The sequence below is a fragment of the Macrobrachium rosenbergii genome, chromosome 10 (assembly GCF_040412425.1).
Source record: "Macrobrachium rosenbergii isolate ZJJX-2024 chromosome 10, ASM4041242v1, whole genome shotgun sequence".
In the NCBI taxonomy this organism is placed as follows: domain Eukaryota; kingdom Metazoa; phylum Arthropoda; class Malacostraca; order Decapoda; family Palaemonidae; genus Macrobrachium; species Macrobrachium rosenbergii.
This window is the reverse complement of record NC_089750.1, coordinates 45,345,697-45,371,535: the sequence shown is the minus strand read 5'-3', so window position 1 is coordinate 45,371,535 and position 25,839 is coordinate 45,345,697. Positions and strand designations below refer to the sequence as shown.

General features: G+C 41.0%; 1 protein-coding gene across 6 annotated transcripts in view; it reads left to right on the top strand.

Moving 5' to 3' along the window:
• Window positions 1–590: 590 nt before the first annotated feature.
• Window positions 591–25,839, top strand: part of LOC136842616 (transmembrane and coiled-coil domains protein 2-like) — a 499,544-nt gene continuing 474,295 nt past the window's right edge. For 5 of the 6 annotated variants that reach the window (XM_067110218.1, XM_067110216.1, XM_067110217.1 and 2 more), the window contains exon 1: window positions 600–748. The gene's annotated coding sequence lies outside the window, so the exon portion shown is untranslated. Of the gene's footprint in view, window positions 749–25,839 lie in introns of all 6 variants that reach the window. The other variant, XM_067110211.1, reaches the window with a different exon arrangement.

The window sequence follows — 25,839 nt, the reverse complement described above, 5'->3', positions numbered from 1 at the left end:
CTGCCAGTCTGATTGGTTCAAATGATAAATAAACGTTGTAGGGCGAGTCAGGGTATCCAAGGTTTACGCTTTAAAATCACAAGAGCAAGACGTTCCACATTTTAAGACAAAAAAATAATTTATTTCTATCACTTCTTCGTTGTAATTTTGTCATATATTTTAAGCAAAATAGCCTATAATTCTGAAACGTTCTCAGTTTAATCATACAACTCACTTATAGCGTTAGTGTAAGGTTACCGTTAGACAATAAAGATCTAATCCTCTTCCGACAAAAAGAATCAGAGTTTGAGAGCCTCATGTTTCAGAATAGATATGTAACTTTCCTACGACTATAAATAACTGTAGACTTTTATTCTTCGATTTCTCATAAGCCTATGAATTATATGTTAAGTAAATGATCAGATCTTGTATATTAAACTCTTTTTATGCAATAAATACTACCGTATAAAGAAAATCTCACAGATAAAGAGGCCGTTTCAAAATAAGTTAGGGATCTATGTAAATACCGTAAACCCTCTCCGTCTATTACGACGCTCTTCTGTTTTATTTCGATTGTTTTGATCGTTCGGCGATGAGAGTTTCTACGTCTATTTTTCCCCTGGCAGTCGTTTGTTGTGCTTGGTTGTGTAAGGGTGTGTGAGTGCTGGGAGGCGAAAAATTTGGACCCGGTCCTTTAAATTGCGACGTAAGGATTAAATAACATTGTGGAGTGATTAATTGTGGACATTTACAGCAGCAGAACATACAGGTTAGTTTCTTCCACATTGTCTTTCCAAGGAGATTAAGGTTGATTTGAGGGGTGTAACGATCACATCCACCTTCACCTGCCTTCTCGAGCCTCTGTCATTGAGCGACCTAGGCTAGGCTATGTATTTGGTCCCAAAGAAGAAGCTAATGCTTCAGCCTGTTTGTGGCTACTTGAATGCTTCAGTCTGCATAAAACTGTAGATTCTGGATACCTTCGAATTATTTTATGTAGGAATTTTGTGTTGCTGGTATGCTTTAAGCGGTTAAGATGTCTCGGGCAGTTGGCGGTGAACCCAGGCTTTTCCATTGTTTTATTACGGCTCAGGATACCATGACCGCTCGTGCAATCTGAACTTTGACACCCCGGATGACACCTCGGAACTCTAATTTTGGATTAAGTGAAAAACCCGGTTCAGGACCACTGTGTAGGTTACTGAGTGTAACTACGCCAGTCATTACCTGTGGTAACATAACCTAACCTAACCAGACTCGTAATATGCATTACGGTGGTTTTATCTACGAGGCACAGTAGGCTACTATGCCAGTCTTCCCCCCATCGTGCAGTTTGTCTTCGATTAAATAGATTATTCCTTTGTTGTCTTCCTGATAAATTAGTTTAAGGCTAGGACTAATTAGGCCTACTTATGGTTAGCCAACAGCCTTTAAGATCTTGGTTCATAGGCCTGCTTTTTAGAATAAGGCATTACAATATGACAGCAGAAAATAAATTGGCCCAGTTTCAAGTACACCTTTTAGCCTATTTAAAAACTAGTGTAATACAGGTTTTTGATAGTTTTTTTAGTTGTGATTCTAATTTTTTTTATTAATTTCTGTATGGAATGCTGGGTATATCCATTTCAGCCCCCCAAATCTAGCATTAATTGGGGTCACCCAGTGGGAAATGGTGTTTTTGGTAGGGGAAATGAATTAAAAGAAGTGAAAACAAGATGTACAGCATAGACCTTCTTTCATCCAACCAGACCCTGCAGTTATGGTATCACTGGGATCCCCTCTTTTATACAGCATAAACCAGGCTGTGATGACTTAACCAGACATTTGTGATGAAATAAATATCATTTGACAAATCACATAAAAACTATGATTAATCTATATTTTTTATGTCGATAGATAAAATAACTTGCTTCATAACACTAATAGACTAGGCTATGTTGTTTTAGTTTCAGGTTACACCAATTGATATGGAGGAGAATCTGTACTAAGCTGTATTGGCTTAGCCAAGCATTTATGATTTTACTGAATATCACATTGTTGAAGTTGCTAAAGTTGACTGGGCTTGGCAGGGGTAAGATGTTGCCTTTCAATACAGTATTATGGTAATTTACCAAACCAATTAGCTTAGGCATGCTTAGCCACCAGTCTTAGGCCTTGGCTAAGCTCTGCAGCCAGGTAGACATATTGGGCACAAACCTAGGCTTAATCCTTGTAGTTCCAGACACCTCGTCTAGCTCCTAGTTATGGTAGATAAGTACTGCACTAATAGTTAAACCAAAATGACTATGAACATTGCTGCCATTAGCTATGTTGCCAGGCTTCTTCCTGACTTACAGTCTGGGTCAAGTTAATCTGCCTCCCTCAATTCAGGGTTCTTTAATCTGGTCATAAAATCCTACTTATCCCGTCTATGGGCTGCCCAGAGATAGGAGACCATTCTGGGACAAGGCTGCCTTAATCTACAATCTATGATCACTTGAGGAGCCAATAAATTTTTTTTTAATTTCAATGTGTCATATGATTTTTTTATTAGTAAGTCTGGGCTAGATTTTGGGATTTGAATAATTCATTTTAGATGATTAGAAATGAAACCATCTGCATCATAACCAGTGATCAAAACAGTTTATGATTTTAATTATTCATTTATTGTAATTTATTTTAACTATATACTGTATATCATCCTTTACTCCTCATCAGATTTAAGTTCTTTTGTTCATTTTACGTTTTCATGATTAGATACACAGATCAATAGTGTCAAGCTGCCTACCTTTTCTGACCAGGTATGGAGATGAGGTGACAGTGTTTCTGCCATATCTACATGATATCCCAACTTAGGTCAAGATTTTGTAAATCAAATCTGGGAAAAGTGGCAAATATAAAGCTTACTCCATGTTCATAGTAACTTTGGTTTGACTATAGGGGTAATTTCGGTTTTAACCTAATGTCTAGAAATACAGTAGATCTGAAAGTTTATTCATTCAATAGTTGAGTTTGTCACTTAGGCCTTGCAATTTGTCAGCAGTGGCAAGCTAACTTTAAAAAATCTTCATCTGACTAATAATTTTCAAGAATAAGAGAAGCTTTGGCTGCCTTGCCAAGTTAGTCTTTACAATAGAGGCTTCATGTCTGTGGGTTGTCATGAGGCTGGTTTTGCTGTTATAATAGAAAAATGATAGCCTGTACCCCACAACATCCAAAAAGTACATAGTACACTGATACAGTACTTTTGACTCATGGTGTTACTGTATACGCAGGAGCACTCCTGTAACACCTTAATTTACATAAAAGTTAACAACCATTATGAAATGGTGGTAGTGGATGGCTGCAATGCCACTACAACAGCTAATTGCATACCTTTATTTGTTTAGAATTACAATGTGGGTATGCAGAATTTAATGTGATGTAGGCCTACTCTCACCAAACTTGAGAATATTGAAATGTTTTTTGTCTCACATTAAAATAACAAAATGCCAAGCAATAACAATATGTGGTGAGAAAAATAATTTGATGCTCTCTCCAAGTAATCCTTTAATTATCTGGACTAATAGAGCCAAGGGCCTATTGGATAGTCATGAAATCTGGATAAGGGTGAGTAAAAAATCTAGGGGTGTTCAGTGGCATCGCTGCACCATTCCTCACTTAATCTGATCAATACTACATAACTGTAAACACTCAGTATGCTTATAATTAACAACCATCACACTTTAAATTGACAAGTTATCCAAAAGCAATTATCTGCCTTTTTTCCCAATATTGTAACAACATATGCTGCATAGATACACTTAGGAAAAAATGTAGCCACTTCACTTTCTCTTTCCCTTGTAAATGACACACAGTTTGGTAGGTAGGTAGACCACCTGTGTTTATCCGTGGGTCTCGGTGCTGATAACTGGGGAGCAGCACATATCAGCGCTGAAAATCCAGTATCATCGTTGCTAGACAAGTGCCTTAAAACCGGATCACCGATATCTGGGGACTACCTGTATATATATATATATATATATATATATATATATATATATATATATATATATATATATATATATATATATATATATACACCTGTGTATATTATATGTATGTATATATATATATATATATATATATATATATATATATATATATATATATATATATGTGTGTGTGTGTGTGTGTGTGTGTGTGTGTGTGCGTGTGTGTAGAATCTGCTGGTCACTTTTACCAGATACATATGTAATTGTAATAGCCACACAATGCTGTCTTAACTTTTTCGAATTCTTCGCACTTTTTTGGATACGCTTGTCTCTACAAAGCCTTAAGATCCTAGTGCATGAAATATGAAGAAATTCTAATGTGCGGTAGTGGGAAATGAACCCAGGTCCTCTAATAAGAATGAGGTACCATTGTCGGCCTAACCAAGAGAAGGATAGAAGTCTATTGCCTCTCATACATACATACATCTGTTGTTTTCAGATATATATATTAGAGCTGGAATAGACCCATCCTCACTGTCATAGCCAAGTGGGCAATCGTGGTTTTTAAGTGTATGTATTTTACTGATTACATGAAGAATAAAATGAATTCCTTCTCATTTCTTTGAGTGCAAAATAGTTGGTTCAGATTCTTCAGCAACAAAATAAATTTTTTTTTTTTTTTTGCTTCAGAAGATATTTACTAGCACTGCGTTGACATACCTTCAAAACAAAATTCATCTCTTTAATCTCCTGAGGATAGAATTGAGCTGCATAGAGGAAACTGGCAATTTCTCTCTCTCTCTCTCTCTCTCTCTCTCTCTCTCTCTCTCTCTCTCTCTCTCTCTCTCTCTCTCTCTCTCTTTCTCTGTCATTTACAATGTAAACACAATTATTCTTCAGTAATGCAGCTTTTGTCTTCATAAAGTTTACCTTTCTCATGTCTTTTCTTTCCTAAAAAACATACAAAGCATCATACTGTAGCTACCAGTCAGGCAGCAGGTAGGTAAAACTGTTAATGCTTGGTGATTGGCTACGGCACTTCCTACTCTTCCAGACAATAGTGTTTCGTAACAACTGTACATACTGTGCACAAGTTAAGTCAATTACAAGTTAAAAGCATTTCAGTTTAGTACAGTATAAATACAGAGCAGTACATATAAAATAAAAAATATTAATGAAAATTTTTTTTTAGCTTTGGTAAATAAAAAGGAAAAGGTACATGACAGAACAGAGGAACAGTAACTAACTTAGATTGTGGAATAACATATATTATATATATATATATATATATATATATATATATATATATATATATATATATATATATATATATATATATATATATATATATATATATATACATACATACATATACATACAGGCAGTCCCTGGTTATTTTATGGGGTTTCGTTCCGTGATGATAACCAAAATTGCAGACAATTGAAAATCAGCGATAATAGCGCTGATCACCGGTTGTGTGTGCTGGTATCCGGTTATCAGCGCTATGTGTATATATATATATATATATATATATATATATATATATATATATATATATATATATATATATATATATATATATATATATATATATATATATATACATTGTATATCACAAATTTCTGTGGAACATATAGGCTAACACATTATTTAGCAGAAAATTCGCCTATTCGCAGTATTTTTCATTGAGAATTATTCACAAATTACTGTATTCCCACATAATTTTTATGACGAATTGCACTTTTTGTGATAAAACTATTAAAATACTTATGTATAGGGTTTTTTGGTGTCTTCAACTATCTAAATGGGCAGTTATAAGCATTTTTAGAGGGGGTTTTAAGCATTTGTGGAGGGTAGTGATATGCATCTCTCAAGAATACGGGGGGTCCACTGTGACTGTGTGTATATGGGTGTATATTTATATATATATATATATATATATATATATATATATATATATATATATATATATATATATATATATATAGTGTATGTATCTGTATATATAAATATATGTAGGCTATACATACATACATACACAGTAAACCCCCGTATTCGCGTTCTCATGATTTGTGGACTCGCTATATGTGGATTTCACTATGGAACATATATACACATTATTCACGGAAAATTTGCCCATGCGTGGTATTTTTCACAGAGAAATGTTCACTAATTACTGTCTTTTCATATCATTGTCATGACTAAATGCACTTTTTGTGATAAAACTATTAAAATACTCAGGTACCCAGGTAGTGCTCGAGTTACGATAATTTGCCGTACGATAATTCGATTTTGTGACGGTAATCAGTTAATATCGATACAACAATATTCATAAAGTATTTTTAAATATCGCACGAGCACAGGCAGTGAGAGAGACCAAATTACAATAGACCAACTTATTTTCCTCCATCTCTTTATCCCATCTTCTAGTTAAAAAAGTAATAGAGATTGATAAAAGTATTGTTAGTAACATTATACTCTTGTGTAAATGTGTACAGCCATAAACAACCGAACAAGAAACTGTGTTTTGCTTATAACCGAATTGGATAACAACAGCTGTTTTGCTTGTATTTCAACCATCATATAGTAGTAAACAATTACCTTAGTTATGTTACAAATGATGGCAAGTAGAATAGAGCTGATATATTTTTACATTATACCCGTATTCACTATGGATAAAAGATCGTCAAGGAAAATATACTGCTAAATTTAAGCTGCAAGTTGTAGCTGAAGCTGAGAAAACAATGTTCAAGCAGCTAATGACTATAACTTGTTGCACATCAGCAGCATGGATGAAACTCGACCGTAAATGAAATTGGAGAGATTATTTTAATCAAAACTACTGGGCATGAAAGAACACACATTACTGCTGTTTTCACACCCATAAAAGATAAATACGTAAAGCTCAAATTTGATGAAATCAAGTGAAAATAGCGAACGGAATCATTATTTTTTTTACGCAAAACAAACGTGCTCCCAAACGGCCAACATCATCTATTAACAAGAAAATAGCTAAATGAATTTCACAACGAGACATATTTAAGTTATATTTCACCTTAAAAACACTTCGTATAATAAAAAATAACCTTGGCCCATATAAATAAAGTATCTTGAGATTCATTTACACCAGTGGTTCTCAACCTGGGGGGCGCGCCCCCCTAGGGGGGCGTCAGCAATTTCCAGGGGAGGTGCAATGCCTAGGGAAAATTAAAGAATTCTAGAATTATATTCGTTATTTTCTTAACAAGAGTGAGGAACTAATATCCAGAAGTTTATGAAAAAAATGAAAAAGTATCGCCTTTTAACGTTAGTTTCCTAAAGTCTACCACTCTAGTTAGACTCGCTAGGCTTACCATTATATTGTAATTATTTACCTCCCTCCCTGTCCCTCGAAACTCCTTCTCTTTCTCTCTTTTTTTTATTTCCTCCTAATCTGGGAGGGAATTTTACTCATAGATGCAAGGGAGCCGTGGAGGGAAGGACCAGCTATTAGAGGGGGCGCGGTAATAAAAAGGTTGAGAACCACTGATTTACACTGACTAGAAGCAAGAAAAGCCCTCTGAACTGAGTTGAATACGGCAAAATAAACTTACCATGTAATCGATTTCCAAAACAAAACATTGATCGCTATGATTTCAGTTTATAATACAAAAGCAGTATAAGAATATATACAATTTTATTGGATACAGTGAAGTAAGCATAAAATTTTAAAGCTCCATTGAAAAGATGCATATTCGTTATGTTGATGTTTGCATAATACGATATTAATATGTAAATATAGAGTACACTGTACAGTACTGTATAATGTAGGCTAGGCTACCGTATATGTATATGATATACCATAGTGTAGGCTAAGCTGATTCTTGTTTGTTATTCAGTTTCTCTTTGTGTTGAGTTTTCATAAGTCAGTCTGCATAAACCTCCAGAATTAACTGATATTAATAATTACTATACTGTATATGTATAAAGTAATACTTTATAGTCTAGGCTAGGCTACCATATATGTCTACATGGTACTGAATACCCTAGTGTAGGCTAGGCTATATTGAAGATAAGTTTTTCCAAGAAATGATGGGTTTTTTGGAACCTAACCCTATTGTAAGTAGGATAATACCTGTATAAGCATTTTTAGAGTTTTATTTTTTTGTTTGAACTATCAAAAAGGCATTTCAAAGTGTTTTTAGAAGGGTTTTAAGTATTCACGGATTTTAGGTATTCACGCGGGGTGTGTGGTACACATCCCTTGTGTTCAAAACACATGCAATTAGGTCATTGTTACATCATCAGCTTCACATGATTAAAACTTTCTGTCTCAGACAGAATACAGCTAAAACCTGATTGGTTGGCTGGTTGCCATGGTGATCTGTTAGCCAGTGACAGCCCTCTACTTCTGTTATATTTATAGAAATATTTGTTCACAAATTGTGTGTATGGCACTAAGTTTGAATGTTGCCATGATCGTGATTATTTGACTGCTGATGGCAAAAATTACTCAATAATTTGCTTTATAGAATTATTTCTTCATGAAAACAAGAATTTAACAATAATTTCAACTTAAATATAGTGGTACCGGTATGAAAATCCCACACATTCTGTCATAGTGATGCATCATCACTTGTGAATCCTGTTTCTGGACCATCCTCAAATGTACGACAGCAAACTAATGACAACTTTAGTAACAATAAAGAACAATCCTCTCCAAGACCGATTTGATGAAATGCATTTTATAGTATTACTTATTGTTAAAATTCACAAGTTGAATTACAGTTATTTTAATCGTATATTTTTGCGTTTTACAGAATGTTTTTGTTGAAAACAAAATGTGTTAGTGTAACATATGGTCTTAATTGTCCCACTATTTTATTATTGATGATCTTAATTATCTCACATTCATTTAACTGTATATTAATATAGATAATAATAAACTATAATGAATAAATAACTAAAATGAAAAACAAGAAGAAAGGAAAAAAAATGTTTTTGCTGCAATAGTGATGTTTGATTTTGCTCCTTACCCCACAGTTCTGAAAAATTCCAAAAGCCGAAACACATCTGGCCTCGAGTATTTTCATTTTAGAGACTCAGCTTCTTTCTACTTAACAATTATGCGTTCATGTCTTGGCCTAGGCATCTACATATGCAGCTAAATTCTATCATTTTTATCATGTTTTATTCTTAATTTTCATCTTTTACTATGAGGTTTAATTAAAACATTTCTACATTTGTTTACTATTCAAATTCTTTATAAAAATAACGAAATACTGTATATTTATAAGCATTTATAGGTATATATATATAGGTATCGCTGGTTAAACTGGACCATCGGCTAAGACTGATTCCCTGTCCCCCCCCCATTATTCAATCTTAATGAGGGTACTGAATACAATGTTTTGGGGATAGAGTAGTCCATGTATCCCACCTCCTTCCAATGTGGAATCAGCTGTGTAATTACTTGGTAAGTCACTTATATAAAAATGACATTTTTATAATAAAATAAAGTTTTATATTTGCTTACCAAGTAATTACAGAATGGGAGCCCACCCTCCTCCCCTCGCGTGGACATAATGACAAACAAATTGAAGCTATTTGCTCAGTTGTTCCTCTTCCATGAAAGTGGGCGGGGCTAGACACCTACACCAAAAACAAAAGAATTGCTACTATGAGTTTCAAATTTTAGCTGCTGATACTAGAAACTTTAGCCATGTAATTACTTGGAAAGCATATGTAAAACTTTATTTTATTGTAAAAATGTAATTTTTTTTAGATGCACACTTTCTTTCCTCCAGCTCTGAAGCATTGAGTCCTGAATGCAGGCGCCGATGTCCTTTTAAGGATGAATCCAGACCACTAAAAACGTCTGCAATGGATGTGTCTAGCACCGCTCAGATGCCTCGTAAGAAGGTTAAGGAGGCTGAACCCTCTTGTAGCTTCTGGGACAGCCCAGAGCATTTTTCGCCAGAAGTTTCTCCTGTGAAGTGTCTTGTTTTGGAGCCCGATCAGTCTCCAACAGTTTCTAAGTGTAAGCGTGCTGTGTTAGTGCCCGTTGGCACCCGAACTTCCTTCCGCTTCCAAGAGTGCTTTAGTGACCGAATGCCCTTCAGCTCTTGCACACTCCAGATGTTCTTTGGCATCTTGAAGTGTAGCAGTGTCAGCTATTCCTTCAACCTCTAAAGCTTCAAAAGTGCCTGAGCGCCCATTGGCGCCAGAGCACCCAGTACCGCCCAGATGTTCAGTAGTGTCCAAGCTTTCAGTTGCTCCAGAGCGCTCTGTATCTTCCCAGCACCCAGTGGCTCCCGAGTACCCACTAGCTTCCGAGCGCCTGACTGGGCCTGACCTTCCAGTAGCTTCCGAACTCTTAGTGACGCCCAAGTGCCCATTGGCGCCAGAACTTCCCTTCTCTCATTGTTCGGCGACAGCTTCATCTCTTGCGGTGGAAACTGTTGTGGATCCGGCTCTGACTCCCATCCAGCAACGACTGGATGACATCTTGAATTTTTGTAAACCTCAGCCTCCTTCCACTAGTGCTGTAGATATGCCCTTGTCTCCAGTTTCGACGGCCGAAGAGGAGGTTCAGGATCCAGAGAAAGAAACTCCTACTGCTGTGTATTGTATTCAGCGCTCTTGCATTTTCTGCTTCAAACTTTTCCTAATTTCTTTTCACCAGCTTTGATTTTCCAGATGAGTATTCTTCTGTCGGAATTGTCCAAACTTCCTAAATTGGTGCTGTCTACTTTGGCTAGGAAGGCTATGAGTGAAGTTGAGTGCTGGTTAGCAGACAGAGAGAGCAGGGGAAGGCTGCATTCTGCTATCCCCCTTCGTGTTTGTTGCGAAGGAAATACTCGTATTATATATGTTACCAGAGAAGCTCCTTTCCTGTGTGTGTCTGCTTCCTCCCAGGGGGACTTCTCTGGTCTCATTGAGTCCTCTCGCAGGTCTGCCTTTGCAGCAGCTAAGGTGATGTTTTCTTCCGCTGATCTCGACCACTTACTGAAGAATATCTTCAAGGTTTTTGAAGTAGTCAGCTTCCTGGATTGGGTAGTAGGCGTCCTTGCCAAGAAAATCCAGGATTATCCTAGAGTTCCTGCGGACCTCTCTTTGGATCTTCTAGGCGTGCTATCCTGCATCGATAGAGAGATAAGAGACGCTTCTCACGAGTTAGTCTCCATTTATTCAATGGGCATCTTAAAGAAAAGAGAGCTCTGGTGCTCTTTTACCACAAAGGGGTTACGTCAGCGCAAAAGTCGGCCCTTCTCTTCTCTCCTCTAGTATGTGACTTCCTTTTCCCACAATTGGTGGTTAATGGGGTTGTCTCAGACTTACAAAAGAAGTCTACACAGGACCTCCTATCGCAGTCCTCAAAACTTGCAAGGGGGAATCCCCTTTTGAGGGGGCAGGCAAAGGTTTCAGTCAAGACCTAGAGCTAATGTCTGCTTTTCCTCCAGGGCCATCAAGAAATTGTCAACCAAACCTTCCTCCAAGAAGTGAGGACAGTATTCCCCATGCAGCAATGGGTGCCAGGCTCCTTCATTTTTGGGAAGAATGGAGCAAGAGAGGAGCAGAACAGTGGGACGTACAAGTTCTCAAGAATGACTAATCTATTCCCTTCGAAGAATATCCGCCCTTAGTCAAGAAGCCCATCGCCTTGACTGTTTATTCGATAGGCTCATAAAGTTTTCTCCCCTGTCGGAGGAAGTTTCATCCCTTCAAAAAACAGCTATAGAGGAAGATACAGATGTGGAATCAGAGGGATTTTACAATCACTTGTTCGTGGTCCCGAAGTTTTCAGGAGGATGGAGGCCAGTGTTAGATGTCAGCGCTCTGAATGTCTTCATACAGAAGACAAAATTCAGAATGAAGATGAATTGCTCAATTCTTGCATCCATTCATCAAGGGGACTGGATGGTCTTCATAGACATGCAAGACATATACTTCTACATCTTCATACATCCAGACTCGAGGAAGTACCTCAGATTCGTTTTTCAGGACCAGATTTTCCAGGTTTGGGCCCTATACTTCGGACTTTCAGCAGCCCCTCAAGTTTTCACCCGTGGGCATCAACATTGCTCATTATGTGGACGACTGGCTCATTCATTCTCCAACAAAGGAAGTTGCACGGGTTACATTTGAAAGACCCTTCTTTTAGCAAAGGAGTTGGGACTGTTGATCAATCTTCAGAAGTCTCTAGCTCCCTCCCAACAGATAGTATATTTGGGAATGACTCTGAATTCTCGTCTTTTTTGGGCTTTTCCATCTCCCAAGAGGGTGTAATTGTGTCTAAGGACAATAGGCAAATTTCTCTCCCTTCAGACATGTTCGGCCAACTAGTGGATGAGTCTCCTTGAGACGTTGGCTTCCATCGAGCAGTTTGTCCCCTTGGGGAGGCTTCACTTGAGAATACTGCAGTTTTATCTCAGAGACAATGGGACAGAGAGAAACATCCAGACTCATTTGTTTTTCAGGTAACCCAGGACATCAAGAAGCACCTGCTTTGGTGGAGGTCCAAAGACAGGTTGCTAGAAGGGAAGTCCCTATTTCCTCAGAGCCTCAACCTGAGCTTCTATGCAGATGCGTCCGATTTAGGTTGGGGAGCTCTCCTGGGGGACAAGGAAGTCTCTGGGATATGGTCACAAGAACAAGAACAGAAGAGCTGGCACATAAATCTGAGGGAACTAAAAGCAATCAGTTTGGGATTTGCAAGCCTTCGCATCAGAAATCCGAGGCAAGATCATTGTAGTACACTTGGACAAGATGACTGCCCTGTCTTATATCAGCAAGCAAGGGAGAACTCACTCCTTCTCCCTTTGCGAGGCAGCAAGGGACCTTCTTCTCTGGGCTCATCAGAACCAGACAAGAATAGTAACAAGATTTGTACAAGGCAAAATGAACATTCTAGCGGACCAATAAGTTGCTGCTACCAAGTGATTCTCACAGGATGGACTTTGAGTCCATTGGTCTGCCTAGACCTGTGGAATGGATCCCTCAGCATGGGCAACGGATGCCATGCTTCTATACTGGTCCAACAAGAATCTGTATGCCTTCCCTCCCTTTGGGATGATAAGGGAAGTGATAAACAAGTTCCGATCTTGCAAGAATGCCTTGATGATCCTCATAGCCCTGTTTTGGCCACTAGGGGAATGGTTCCAGACCTGTTAAGTCTCCTATCCGACTTCCCAAGACTGCTCCCTCAAAAATTCAAGCTTCTCAGACAACCCCATCTCAGGCGATTCCATCAGGGGTTATCTACGCTAACTCTGACAGGATTCAGACTGTCAAGAAGCCCCTCAGAGCTAAAGGCTTTTCGAGAGCAGCTTCAGAAGCTATCTCAAAATGCAGGCGACAGTCATCGTCCAGTGTCTACCGGAACAAGTGGCCTGTTTTCCGCACTTGGTGCAAAAGGAATCACATCTCTTCTAAAACATCTATGACAGAGATTGCTGATTTTTTGTTGTTTCTGAGAACTTCTAGGGCCTTATCCTCTTCTACTATTAAGGGTTACAGAGCCATGTTGAGCTCAGTATTCAGGCATAGGGGCCTGGATCTTTCTTCAAATCAGGACTTATCGATCTTATTAGGTCGTTCGATACTTTGAAACAAAAGGATATAGAACAAATATCGTGAAACCTGGATTGGTACATAAATGGCTTTCCGGTCCACCTTTTGAACCTCTTGGTTCTGCCTCATTAAAGGATGTAACCAAGAGAGTAAGTGAGATTCAGGCTCTTGAGAAAAGAATCTGTTTCTCTAATGGAGATGCGATATGTTCATACACCCTTGGTTTTCTCGCAAAGAATAAGAATCCAGCGAAACCTTGGCCTCGTTCTTTTTGCATTAAGAACCTAATACAAGTGGTAGGTTCAGAAGATAAGGAGAGATTCCTTTGTCCAATAAGGGCACTCAAATTCTACCTCAATAAGACTGACAATATCAGGGATCCTTCCAATAACTTATGGTGTTCAGTGAAGTACCCGTCGTGACCTCTCTAGAAGAATGCTCTCTCTTTCTTCATAAAGAGATCTCATTTGTGAGGTACATTCCCAAGTAGGAGAAGAGCTTCTACCCATTTTGAAAGTGAGAGCTCACGAGATTAGGGCTGTGGCGACGTATTTAGCATTCAAGTATAATCTCTCTGTCTCTCTCTCTTCCTTTCTCCGGTCCACATATTGGAAATGTAAGTCAGTAGTTACGTCAGTGGCTGGCATGGTGTTGAGGAAGGAAGCATAGGAAGCATTCCTTCCATCCTTACTCTTCGCCTTGGAAACTGGTTTTGAGTCTTAGGGGAGTCTGGGATGCCCACCAGGTCTTTTAATGGTTGGGTAGTGGCATTTTTAATCCTTTGGCGTAGGTAACAGCATTGTTATTTGTTATTGTGTGTTGGTATTGCACCCAGAGCAGGGGCAGCCCTTTTACTTTGCTAGTGTTTGGAGAAGTCCTTCACTGTGAGGTCCCCACTTATGTATCAGGTGACACTTGGCTATACTGCCACACCTCTACGTGGTAAGATGAGCGCCACCAGAGGCAGTAACTTCCTGCAGCATCTCCTACCTGGTAAGGAAACAACAAGCATTGTATTGATGCTAGCAATCTTGTCTCTTCTCAACTTGTTACTTTTAATAATGCTTGGGGGTAGAATAGTCTATGAATCCCACCTCCTGTCAATGTGGGAATCAGCTATGTAATTACTTGGTAAGCTACTTATATAGAAATGACATATTGCAATATACTTCCTGAACACCTGAATTAGCCCTTAATCCCACTAGCCCGAACAACTCTCAGTTACCCATCCCACTATAGTGGGAATTTTAACAGCCAGCGTCACCAAAGCTGCAGGTAAAATCTTGTCACGTGAGCTACCATAACAAACGGTTGGCAACGCTGACACAGGTGTGCCCTTTCTTCTTCGCCCCATTTTCTGTCAATTGCTTTTTGTTCGCGCTGCTGGAAGGTTGTTTCCTTCCGCAGTGCGAGGTTTTAATCCTATTGCCCGACTTCTCTTTGTATTTTGGACTTGTGGTGAAGACCTGGATTGTATTTAACAGTTTTTCTCCTGGATTTTCTGGATATCTTCGACGTGGAACGTCTTGGATTTGGACTCGCTGGTTCCCGGTCTCGATTGTGCATCACGGACTTTTCACTTTCTACTACCGTACTATCGGCTTTGGCGTCGGCCTCGACTGCCTACGACAGTGGACGCTGGCGCTCATCGCTTCTTCTTCCTGCAAAGACGGATGAGTACCTTGAGACATGATAGACATTCCATCAGGTATGTAGGAAGGTTAAATGTGATGTCCAGACTCATTGCAATGAATGTTCCCATTGGAAGGCACAAGAGAGGGATGATTACATTCGTCATCGCAAGTCTTTGGTTAGTAAGGGTGGCAGATGTCGGTCAGATTCTCGTTGCCTCAAGTGTCTCAGACTTCTGCTATAGATCAGTTGATGGATTTAGTGAGTTCAAAGGTAGTCAAACAGATAGAGGATAGGATTGCAGTTAGTAAAGAAAATTCAATAGCTAGTCTTCCTCAACATTTCTCAGATAGAGATAATAGTAGTATTAGGATGTCTAATTCTCCTTCCTTTTCAGCTCCCCTGCCTGTTCCAGAACCAGCCCTAACAGGTGCTGAGGGTAATGGCAGAACCGCAAGGTTCTGAGTTGGTAGGGTCTGCCAGGCCCTGGAAGAAGGGGATGTTCGCAGAGCAGGCAGTGAAGGATTTCCCTCTCCTCAACCCCTTGTAGTATTGATAAATATAATGTTGATAATGTTAGGATCAAGATCTAGGTGTGATAAAGGAGGATAGGTTTGGGTTTGGTAGTGAGGAGAAGGTATGTTGTAGTCAGACTGTGCAGTGTCGTTCTCCTGAGCGGGTTGTTTCGGGTTCGAGTGGTTTTTGTGCTCTGACAAGAGTTTCTCTTTCATCTCTTCTTTCGATCTGGCTCAGTCTGAAGTCAATGTTTCAGTTATGGTGGGGCAGAATCCTTCTGCTTTCACTTCTAACTCACTTCCTACTGTTTTCTAAATCTCCTACTGTAGTTTCCCCCTTCCCTGTATTTTCTTCTCCTCCATCTAGTAAGGCGGATTATGGTGTGTCATTTCAGCTTCTAAAGTAATTTGCAGGACCTGCAATTGGATGTGGCGGGTTTGCCTATATGACGGATGGCGGGGTTTTTTGACAGGTATAGACCAATGGTGAGAGGATATTTTTTTCTCGAATATTTTCTCTAACATTAGAGAGTATGTGACACAGTAGTGTCCAGAATTCATGTCGGATATGTTTTCAGGATTATTGAGGAGGGGCTGATTTGGTGTACCTTCTTTCCTTTTTGTTCTAAGTTTTTCTTCTGGGTTATCTGGCGCTTCATCTCCTGCTCCCACATTCTCTGTTACTCCCTTTTCAGTCTCCTCTTCGGCCTTTTCTTCTTCTGCTCCGGTCTTTCCTGCGGCTTTTCCGTTTTCCCTCCTTCTTCGATTTTGGTTTTTCTCCTCTCAGGTAACTTCTTTTTATGCATCTGCTATTCCTATGCCTCCCTCCTTTTCCTTCCTCAGTACAGTCTTCTCCGGTAGGAGGAGCTTCCGGACAGGCGAAAACCCAGTTTCGGCAGATTTTGGCCGTAGGGGTCTCTTGTTCCATCCCTTCAGGTATGTGCAACCCCTTGCTTCCGCTTCATGCAGCTGTTCCGATAGTATAAGGTATTTCACAGGGTTTTCCGGTTGATTCCAGTTCGGGTTTGCGCTCCGTGGTTTTGGCAGGGTGTGTGGTACCTTCATTGAACGGTCCGCGGTTTTCATCGCCTGAATTTTCTGCGGCGGTAACTCAGGGTAGCTTCTACTTCTTTCATTCTCCCTCCTTCATCTTCTTCCGTCCCTCCACAGCGGTTTCGTTTGCGCATCCTCCCCCAAGATTTAACAATGTGGGTTTGGCTACTCTCACTCGCTCTTGCGCATTCTTTCTGGATGCGGTGGTCAAGTTATTGTAATGCGGGTTCTAAAGAGTGATGGCTAAGGTCCCTTCGATCCGTGGCTGTTGGCAGCCTAATAAATTTATCTTGAGGGGTCTGGCTCACCAGGTGAAAGCTAATTTGCAGGTTCAATGCAGACTGACATGATAAGTCGTTTGGAGCAGGAAAGTCAAAATTTCTATCTATGTCATCTTCCCCTCAGTATCTGACGTTCATAAGAGGGATTGCTTAGAACACCATTAGCCTTAGCTAATTCTTGTTCAAGGATGATGACGTAGCCAGTATGACGAACATGGTTTCTTCTAACTCATGTCTCTGGTGTTTGCATTATGCAACGTCGAGGATCAGAGTGTTAAGGTTTATCTCAGACGATTGTTTGATCCTGGCCTCCTCTCAGAGGGAGCTAATAAGCGTAAATGAATTCTATGGAATTCTTAACATATCAGGTAAGAGTATTTTCTCTCTTCCTCAGAGGGTTTTTTAACCTGAGAGAGAGTCCAATCGGTCCTTCAACAGATAGAAGGGTTTTTTTCCAGTTAGTAGATGACGTTGGCCACTACGTTTGTTTTGTGGAAACAAAAAAAGGGAGAATCGTTCGCTATTTTCTCTTCTCTCTCTCTCTCTCTCTCTCTCTATCTTCTCTCTCTCTCTCTTAATTCCAAGGTTTTGATTAAAATACTTTCCGTGTCCGGATTCGCATCTCTTCAGGTATGTCTCAGGAATCGCTGGGACTTCCACAACAAGAACACAGTTATTTCTGGAGCAGTATTCTTGCCTGTTGATCTTTTTTGGTAGTCAAAGTGCATCTGACAGGGAAAACATATCAGATTTAACCTCTTCCTGACATTCATCTGTAACAGATGCCTCAGATCAAGATTGGGAAACGGTTTGAGGAATCCAGGCCTCGGAAACGAGTTTAGTGTCAATAAATTTTCGGAAAATCAATACTGTAATGGAAGCCCTCAGTTGTTCTCAGTCTTAGTGTGCAACAGAGTAGTGGCTATGTTTAGAGAAAAAGAAGCGTAATTGCCTTGTCGTATTCTAAAGAACTCGGAGGGGAACAGGCTTGTGGCAGAACAAAAGTGTCTCCTCTTCTAAAATTTATATCGGGAGTCTCAAAGCTAACTCCAGTTTTGCTGAATTATCGCTCCTGCTCAGGTATTGAGGGGGAGAGTGGACTTTGACTCTGGAAGTAATATGTCAGGTTCTCCGGAAGTGGCCAGCAACTGTCTACTTATTCACGACATGATTATTCCATCGTCCTCAGGATTATTTCTCTCTAATGGTGTCCCCATGTCGATAGTCACCAAGGTGACATCACAAGTTGGAATCATATGCAAGTGTACGCCTTTCCTCCATCTGGTTTCATTAATTAGGTAATAGGGAAATTGCGGGAGAGTGTCAAGATGACCTCGACTAATAGCTCCCTGCTTGCCATAACACGCTTGGTTTCCAGGACTCCTAGAGCTCCCTACGGAAGTTCCGATGTCCCTACCAATGCGAAACTTCTTCTCAGACAACCACATTCTTACTATTATTATCCAAACCCTCGCGTGCTGGACCTAGTTGCAGGGCAACTGTAGAGAGAGCCGCTAAACAGTCCGGACTCCCTAAAGCTGTGTCTAAATAGTTTTCTTTTAGATTGAGTAAGTCAACCCGTAAGCCTTACCAGGTTCAGCTAGAAATGGTATAGAAGTTATTTTCGTAAGGAAGGTCATTCTATCTCTAGATCTTCCATAGCCAAAATAGCGGATTTTCTTTTATTCCTCCGGAAAGTCAAGAGTCTTTCGTATTCGGCTATTGCTGACTACCGCTCAACGATTAGCGATATATTTATTTAGTTTCTACATTCCTGAAGTTTCAGTTAGTAAGATAATCGATGATTAAGTTCTTTTAAGATTGAACGTCCTGTTTTGCCGACTCAGTGGGACTTATTGGAAGTATTTCAATATTTATCTTGCTTTCCCCTGCTTTTGAACCTATTGAAGCTATAACATTAAGACACTAAGAAGATGCCCTTTCTTACAGTGTTAACTTCAGCTAAGGGTTGGGCGAGCTTCAGGCAGTTTCTAGGTTGGGTTCCTATGCGAGAATGATACATATTTGTCTGTCTTCTGGAATTTGCGGTGAAGACAGAGTCGGAGGTCAAAACTCTCCCTCGTTCGTTTAAAGTTCTTTATCTGCAAGTGTTCATTACTGGTGATCCAGCGGAGATATCTTTATGTCCGGTGCGAGCATTAAAGTCTATTTATCAAAGGTTGCAAAACTCCTTCCGCTTCCACAGACACTTGTCTCTCCGCGAATCCTTCCCTTCCGCTGTTAGAGAATGTGATTAGTTACTTTCGGAGGGACGAGATTTCCGAGGCTTCTCAGGGTTGTTCTTCGTCGTCTTCAGCTCTGTATTTTCCCGACTGCACAGTATTCAGAGTATGTCTAAGTCATCTTCCTTTCCCAGGAATTATTTACTGCCGTCTATTCTGGAAGCAGCTACTTGGAAGTCCTTCTCAGGGTTTACTCATTTTACATAGAGATGTTTGATTCACCTCACAGCATTTAGCGGCGAAGGCTATTGGGTAGGGTGCGTTCATTTAGCTGAGATGGTATTAATGCAGAGGTTCAGAGGGTTATTCTCTTACGGTCAAACGTGTCGTGTGTTTGAAGTGAAGTCCATTATCTAGGGTATTTGGTTTCATTTAGTCTGTTGAGGTGGTATTCACAAAAACCGTTTGAATGTGAGAACGCGCTTGGTGGTTCAGTTTATAGGGTTATTCTCTTAGTCCACGTTAATGGCGAAGTCCATTTTTATCTAGGTGGTATTTCTTTAGCTGATCTCGGCCGCGTTAGCGGCGAAGTCTATTTTCTAGGGGCGTTAATTTAGCTGAGTGAGTGAGATTCTTAGGTTAACCAGATGGAGGAATTCCTTTTAGTCTTTAGAATTCTTAGGCAACAGTGATAATATAATCACGTGAACTTAAGTTTAGTGCTTTTTAAGTATCTTAGTCTTTGATACTTTCCCTACGAGAGTCCAAGGGAGTACTTTAGTATGCTAGGCTATTTCGTTGGTACCAAGATACTTCTTTGCTCGTTGATCGTCGGACCTTATCCATAGGATCAGTGGGTCACGGCACATACATGAGAGGCTTTGTTTCCCTCCATACATGAGAGAAGCATGGGAGGTCGACGGACTGAATAGCCATGTCTCATGGAGGTATGTTTAACTAGAGAGTACTGAGTACTGACTGTCTATCAAAGTACTCTCCAAAATGTCTCTTCACTGAAACCATTGATTGATATAGTGAGTGTTTGGCTAATGGATATCTTATGCAGAGCAGATTGGTGAGCTACCATCTCTGTGGTTGTCAAAGGGCCGTGCAATAGAATTGATCCCTCCTCCTCTAAATGTTGTTAATCGGGCTAATTCAGGTGTTCAGGGAGTGTATTGCAATATGAAGTTTTCATAATAAAACTAATATTGTAATACCTGAACACCTGAATGATTCCCACCCAGCTTTCCCCACATCAATTTTGACCTTGAATAAAGCAATTGATGAAAATGGGGCGTGTCGGCGCACACCTGTGTCAGCGTTGCCAACCGTTTCTTATGGTAGCTCAAGTGACAAGATTTTACCTGCAGCGTTGGTAATGCTGGGCTGTTAAAATTCCCACTATAGTGGGATGGGTAATTGAGAGTTGTTCGGGCTAGTGGGATTAAGGGAGGTGTTCAGGTAAGTATTACAATATTAGTTTTATTATGAAAACTTCATTTTTATAAGAAAATAAAGTTTTATATATATTTACAAAGTAATTACAGAGTGGGAGCCTGCCCTTCTCCCCTCACATGGACACTACGGCATGAACAAATTGAGCCTCTTTGCTGTGTTGTTCCTCTCCTTCCCTGAAAGTGGGCGGGGCTAGTTACTTGCATCGAAAACAAAACAAAGGAATTGCTACCTTGAATTCTCAAATTTTAGCTGCCCGTTACTAGAAATTGATAGCTATGTAATTATTTGGTAAGTATACTGTACATAAAACTTTATTTTATTATAGAAATGTCATTTTTTGTTTTACTGGCAAATTTTGATGCCACAATGTTTATCTCTGTTCCTTTTACTATTACACCTGCACTTCTTTGCTGCACTGCTTCATCATCGTTCTCTTTTTTGCTATGGCACTTTGCAAAGCTGCATAAGCCATCTTTGGCTTTTCTTTTCTTTTTTTGGTCACTCACTGTGTACTTGATGTAGTCAATATGTTCATTGGCATAAGGAACAGTCCACTTACTTTTTTCTAATTTGGCAAGGTTTTACTTCTGGGAAATGGTTAATTTTATATAAGTAACATACCAAGTAATTACATTGCTGTTAGTTCCTATTTTTTGCGGCAGCTTAGGTTTTAAAAGTTTCACGGTAATGCTCATGTTGTTTTGGTGTAGGTAACAAACCCTGCCCACTTTTGGGGAAGAATAGGTACAACTGGCTCAGGTATTCAATTCATTACTGCCACTTGTCGACTGAACATCTGTTGCTGGGTAGCTTTTGTTTTGATTTGTTTTCACCGGTTGTTTACATGCATCGCCGAATTTGGTGAAGTACACAGTAGTTTTTTGGTAGCGCTAATCAGCTTTTTTCCTTAATTGTGACTGGATATGTCAAACTCGAGTGCTCATAGTATTAGGCATTGCAGCAAGGGCTGCAAGATGAGACTGACATCTCTTAAGTATGACACTCATACTATCTGCACTTCTTGTAGAGGGCAAAAATTGTTCTCCTGACATTAACTGTGATGAGTGTAAGGAGTGGGATCAGGGGAAATGGAAGACTTTAAATTCTCAGTTAGTGAGACTTTAAAAAGACAGAGAGAGAAGGGCGGCTGCTAAAGCCAAGGTTAGATTGCAGCATTCTTCAGAGGTGTCTGTCCTTTCGACTCCTATGATAGCTTTTTTCCTCATTCCAAGTCCTCTATCGTTACCAGGAACTCCTTTACCTGGCTCCCCACCTTCCGAGCCCAGTGCCTTAGCCAGCCTTGAAGCCCGAGTAGATAAGAAATTTAGCGTTATCATAGGTACTGTAACCCAGTTGGGTGCTTCTGTTAAGATCTTGATGAATCAGTTAAGTGTAAAAGCGGTAGTACAAGTGTCGTATCAGTAGAGGAGGTGGCTACTTGTCCTGCCGATGCTCCTAGACCTAGGTCCCTGTCAAACTTCCCTAAACCTGGGAGGAGGCAAACCGAACATCCAAGGGAGGTCGGTGGGGTTTGCCCACAGGTGGTTGCCCCCTCATTCGAGCCTGTTGCCGGTCCCAGGTAACGACAGACAGCCACTGGAAAGGTGTCTTTTGGATCTCCTAAACTAGGTCCCTGTCAGACTCCCCTAAACCTGGGAGGAGGCATACTGTCAGTCCATGGGAGTCCGTAGGGGTTTTTGCCTCCAGATAGTTACTCCTCAGTCAATCCTGCTGCCTGCAGGTTTCGATGGACAACCATTGAAAAGGCTTCCGAGCATATGTGCATGCTGTATCAGTGAGGGACCCTGATTCTGACATGACAGGAGGCGCTGTCATACCGTTGTAAAATTCAGCAGCTCCCGAGCTCAATTCTCTGCTTATGTGTAAGCGTTCCAGAAATCTAGGACAGATTTCTGAACCTTCTTGCAGCTTCTGGGACCAGGAAGATGTCCTGATGTCTCCTGAATTGCTTGTACCGCAACTCTCACTTAAGAAGAGTGCCGATCGGCCAGTATCAGCTGAGCGCCTGGTGGGGTTGCGTTCAGCGTCAGCTGATCACACTTCTGGCGCCAGGCGTTTGGCTGGCGTCAGGTGGCCAGTTGGTGATACTGCTGTATGTTTCAAACGTTTGATAGCAGTCGAACACCCATTGATGTATGTTGATGCAGTGGATTACAAGCGCCTGAGTGGAGACGAGTGTGCTTTCCGAGCTGAGTGCTTCAGCCACTGTTTGGCCTCTGATCGTCCTATGTGGGTGATCGCTTGTCTGGTGCCAGGCAGTCGACTGGCATCAAGTGGCCAGTTGGTAGTACTACAGTACGTTTCGAACGTTCTGTAGCACTTGAACGGTCAGTGGTGTATGTTGGTACAGTGGATTACGAGTGCCCGAGTGGAGGATAGCGCTCTGTCTGAGCCGAGTGTTCCGACCATCGTTTGGTGCTGATCATCCTACATCGGTTCGCCCTTCTAAACGACCTCTTACCAGGAAGCGTTCTGTGCCAGATCAGACTTTAACTGAGTGTTCTCAGGACTTTGATGGTTCATCGGTTTTGACATCTTCTTCTGTGACATCTAGCCGGACTCAGTTGCCTCACCTTCCACCTCGTTTGGCGGTGCCTCCTGACAAGCATTCGGCATCTTGTACCACTCCACCTGAATGCCCAACACAGCAGTTTTGACCAGTGTCAGTGTTCCAGCAGTGCAAGACTCCTCTCTGGATCCAATCCATCATCGTCTCGATAACATCTTCGGCTTTTTAAAGAAACCTTTGACCACAGTTCAGGAGCAAAATGACCTAGCTCCTTCTTCAATCTTGTCTTCAGAGAAAGATGTAGAGAACAATTCAGCCAACGTCAGCTTATGCTTCCCTATTGAAGTCTGCTTACACTTCCCTATTGAAGTTCTTGCTTACCAGCTATCTGACTTTCTTCTCCCTTTCAACCTGATTGAGTCAACGTGAAGTTCGGCATTTGCTTCAAAGGTAGGCTTTTCGTCAGTGGATTTGTAGCATTTGGTGAAGGACTTATTAAAAATCTTTGAAATATTCAGCTTCCTGGATTGGACGGTGGAAGCTTTGACAAGAAGAGATTAATGATTGTGCCACTCTACTGGACAATTTTACTGCGGACTGGCTAGGAATTTTGTCCTGTGCTGACAGGGCTGTTCGTGATGGAACGCAAGAATTAGGTCTCTTTGACTTGGGCGTACTTGAGAAGAGAGAATTGTGGTGTTCGTTTGCCACCAAGTGAATTACTTCCTCTCAGAAGTCTCTTTCCCAGGGCTACTTTAGAACGTGTAGCCCCTGAGCTTCAGAAGAAGACTACCCAGGACTTGCTAATGCAGTCCACTAAACGTCCAAAGCAGCCGAGTCAGATGCTTGCAGCATCCCGTAGTGCAGGGCTGGCCTCTCCTTTGCAGCAGCGGCCCTTTAGTGGCAGCGGAACGGGGCTTCAGTCCCACCCACGTACCAAGCACTGTGTAGTGCATTCGGTCAACAAGTCCTCTACCAGACCCTCCTCTAACAAGTGAGGATCCAGTCATCCGTGTTCCGGTGGGAACAAGACTTCTCCATTTTTGGAGAAAATGGGAAGTTAAGAGTGCAGAACCATGGATGATAGAAGTCCTGAGAGAGGGGTACTCAGTCCCCTTCAACACAAAGCATCTCTTGGCGTCAGCACCCATCAACTTGATGGCCTACTTTGTAGGCTCGCAGAGGTTTTTAGCCTGATTAAAGGTGGTTACTTCTCTGCTCAGGAAAGGGGCTATAGAAATTGTGAAAGATGTGAGCTCGAAGAGGTTTTGCAACTGCCTGTTCATTGTACCCAGGTCATTGGGAGGGTGGAGACCTGCCCTGGACGTGAGTGCTCTGAATTTCTTTGTTAAGATCACAAAATTCAGAATGGAAACCAATCAGTCATTGCTGTCCTCCATCCATCAAGAGGATTGGATGGTTACGATAGACATGGAGGACGCACACTTTTACATTCCAGTCCACCCGGAATCCAAAAAGTACTTAGATTTGTGTTCCAGGGCAGGATCTACCAATTTTGAGCGCTCTGTTTCAGTCTTTCAGTGGCCACACAGGTCTTCACCATGATTCTCACCCTGTTAGCAAAGTGGCTACATCTGATGGGCATCATTATATGCCTGTGTCTTGATGACTGGCTCCTAAATTCCCCGTCAAGAGCTCGTTGCATGGAGGACTTGCAGAAGACCCAGGATCTGGGCTCTCTGATCAATTTTTCCAAGTCACAACTAGTCCCGACTCAGCCGATCATCTACTTAGGGATGATGATTGACTCTCGGAGTTTACAGGCTTTTCCGTTACAGAGAAGAGTCGAGACCCCTGCAGTTCTTCCTAAAGGTCAGCTGGCACAGGGAGATGTTTCCAGACTTTTTTTTTTCTTCCCCATTACTCCCGAAACCAAGGACGACCTTCAGTGATGGCTGGGAGAAGAGAGATTCTCAGTCAGGATGTCGTTATATCCTCTGAACCCAACCTAACTTTTATTCTTAGATGCTTCAGATCTGCGATGGGGAGCTCATCTACAGGACTTGGAAATTGCAAGGACGTGATCATAAGAAGAAAGATTGCTCTACATCAGCACAAAAGAACTGAAAGCTATATACCTGGCTCTTCAGCATTTTGCTTCAGTGACGCACGACAGAACAATTTTAGTCCACTCAGACAACATGACAGTGATATCCTGCATAAGGAACCAGGGAGGCAAGCACTCTTTCTCTCTTTGCAAAGCAGCCAGAGATTTTCTCATTTGGGTCCAGAACGACCATACTCAGATCGTCACCCATTTCAGGGCAAGATGAATGTTCCCGCCTATGAGTTGTTTGCGACATCTAAGAATCACTGTCTTCCCCTGTATTGCACCCCAGTCACAGACTCTTTGGCTGGGGCAACAGACGCATTGCTCCAGAGCTGGTCCAACCTGGACATGTATGCCTTTCTTCTATTTAGTTTGTTGAGGGAAGTCATTGACAAGTTTCAGTCTCACAGCAACTCATCAGTGATGCTTGTGGCCCCATTTTTGACAGCAGAGGGAATGGTTCACGGACTTTCTAAGCCTTCTAGTGGACTTCCTAAGACTTCTTCCACAGTGTTGAAGTCTTCTCAAACAACCCCATTTTCTCCACTATCATCAGGATTTCTCCACTCTCACTGGCTTCAGACTGTCAGGGAACTTGTCAAAGCGAAAGGACTTTCAAAAGACAGCTG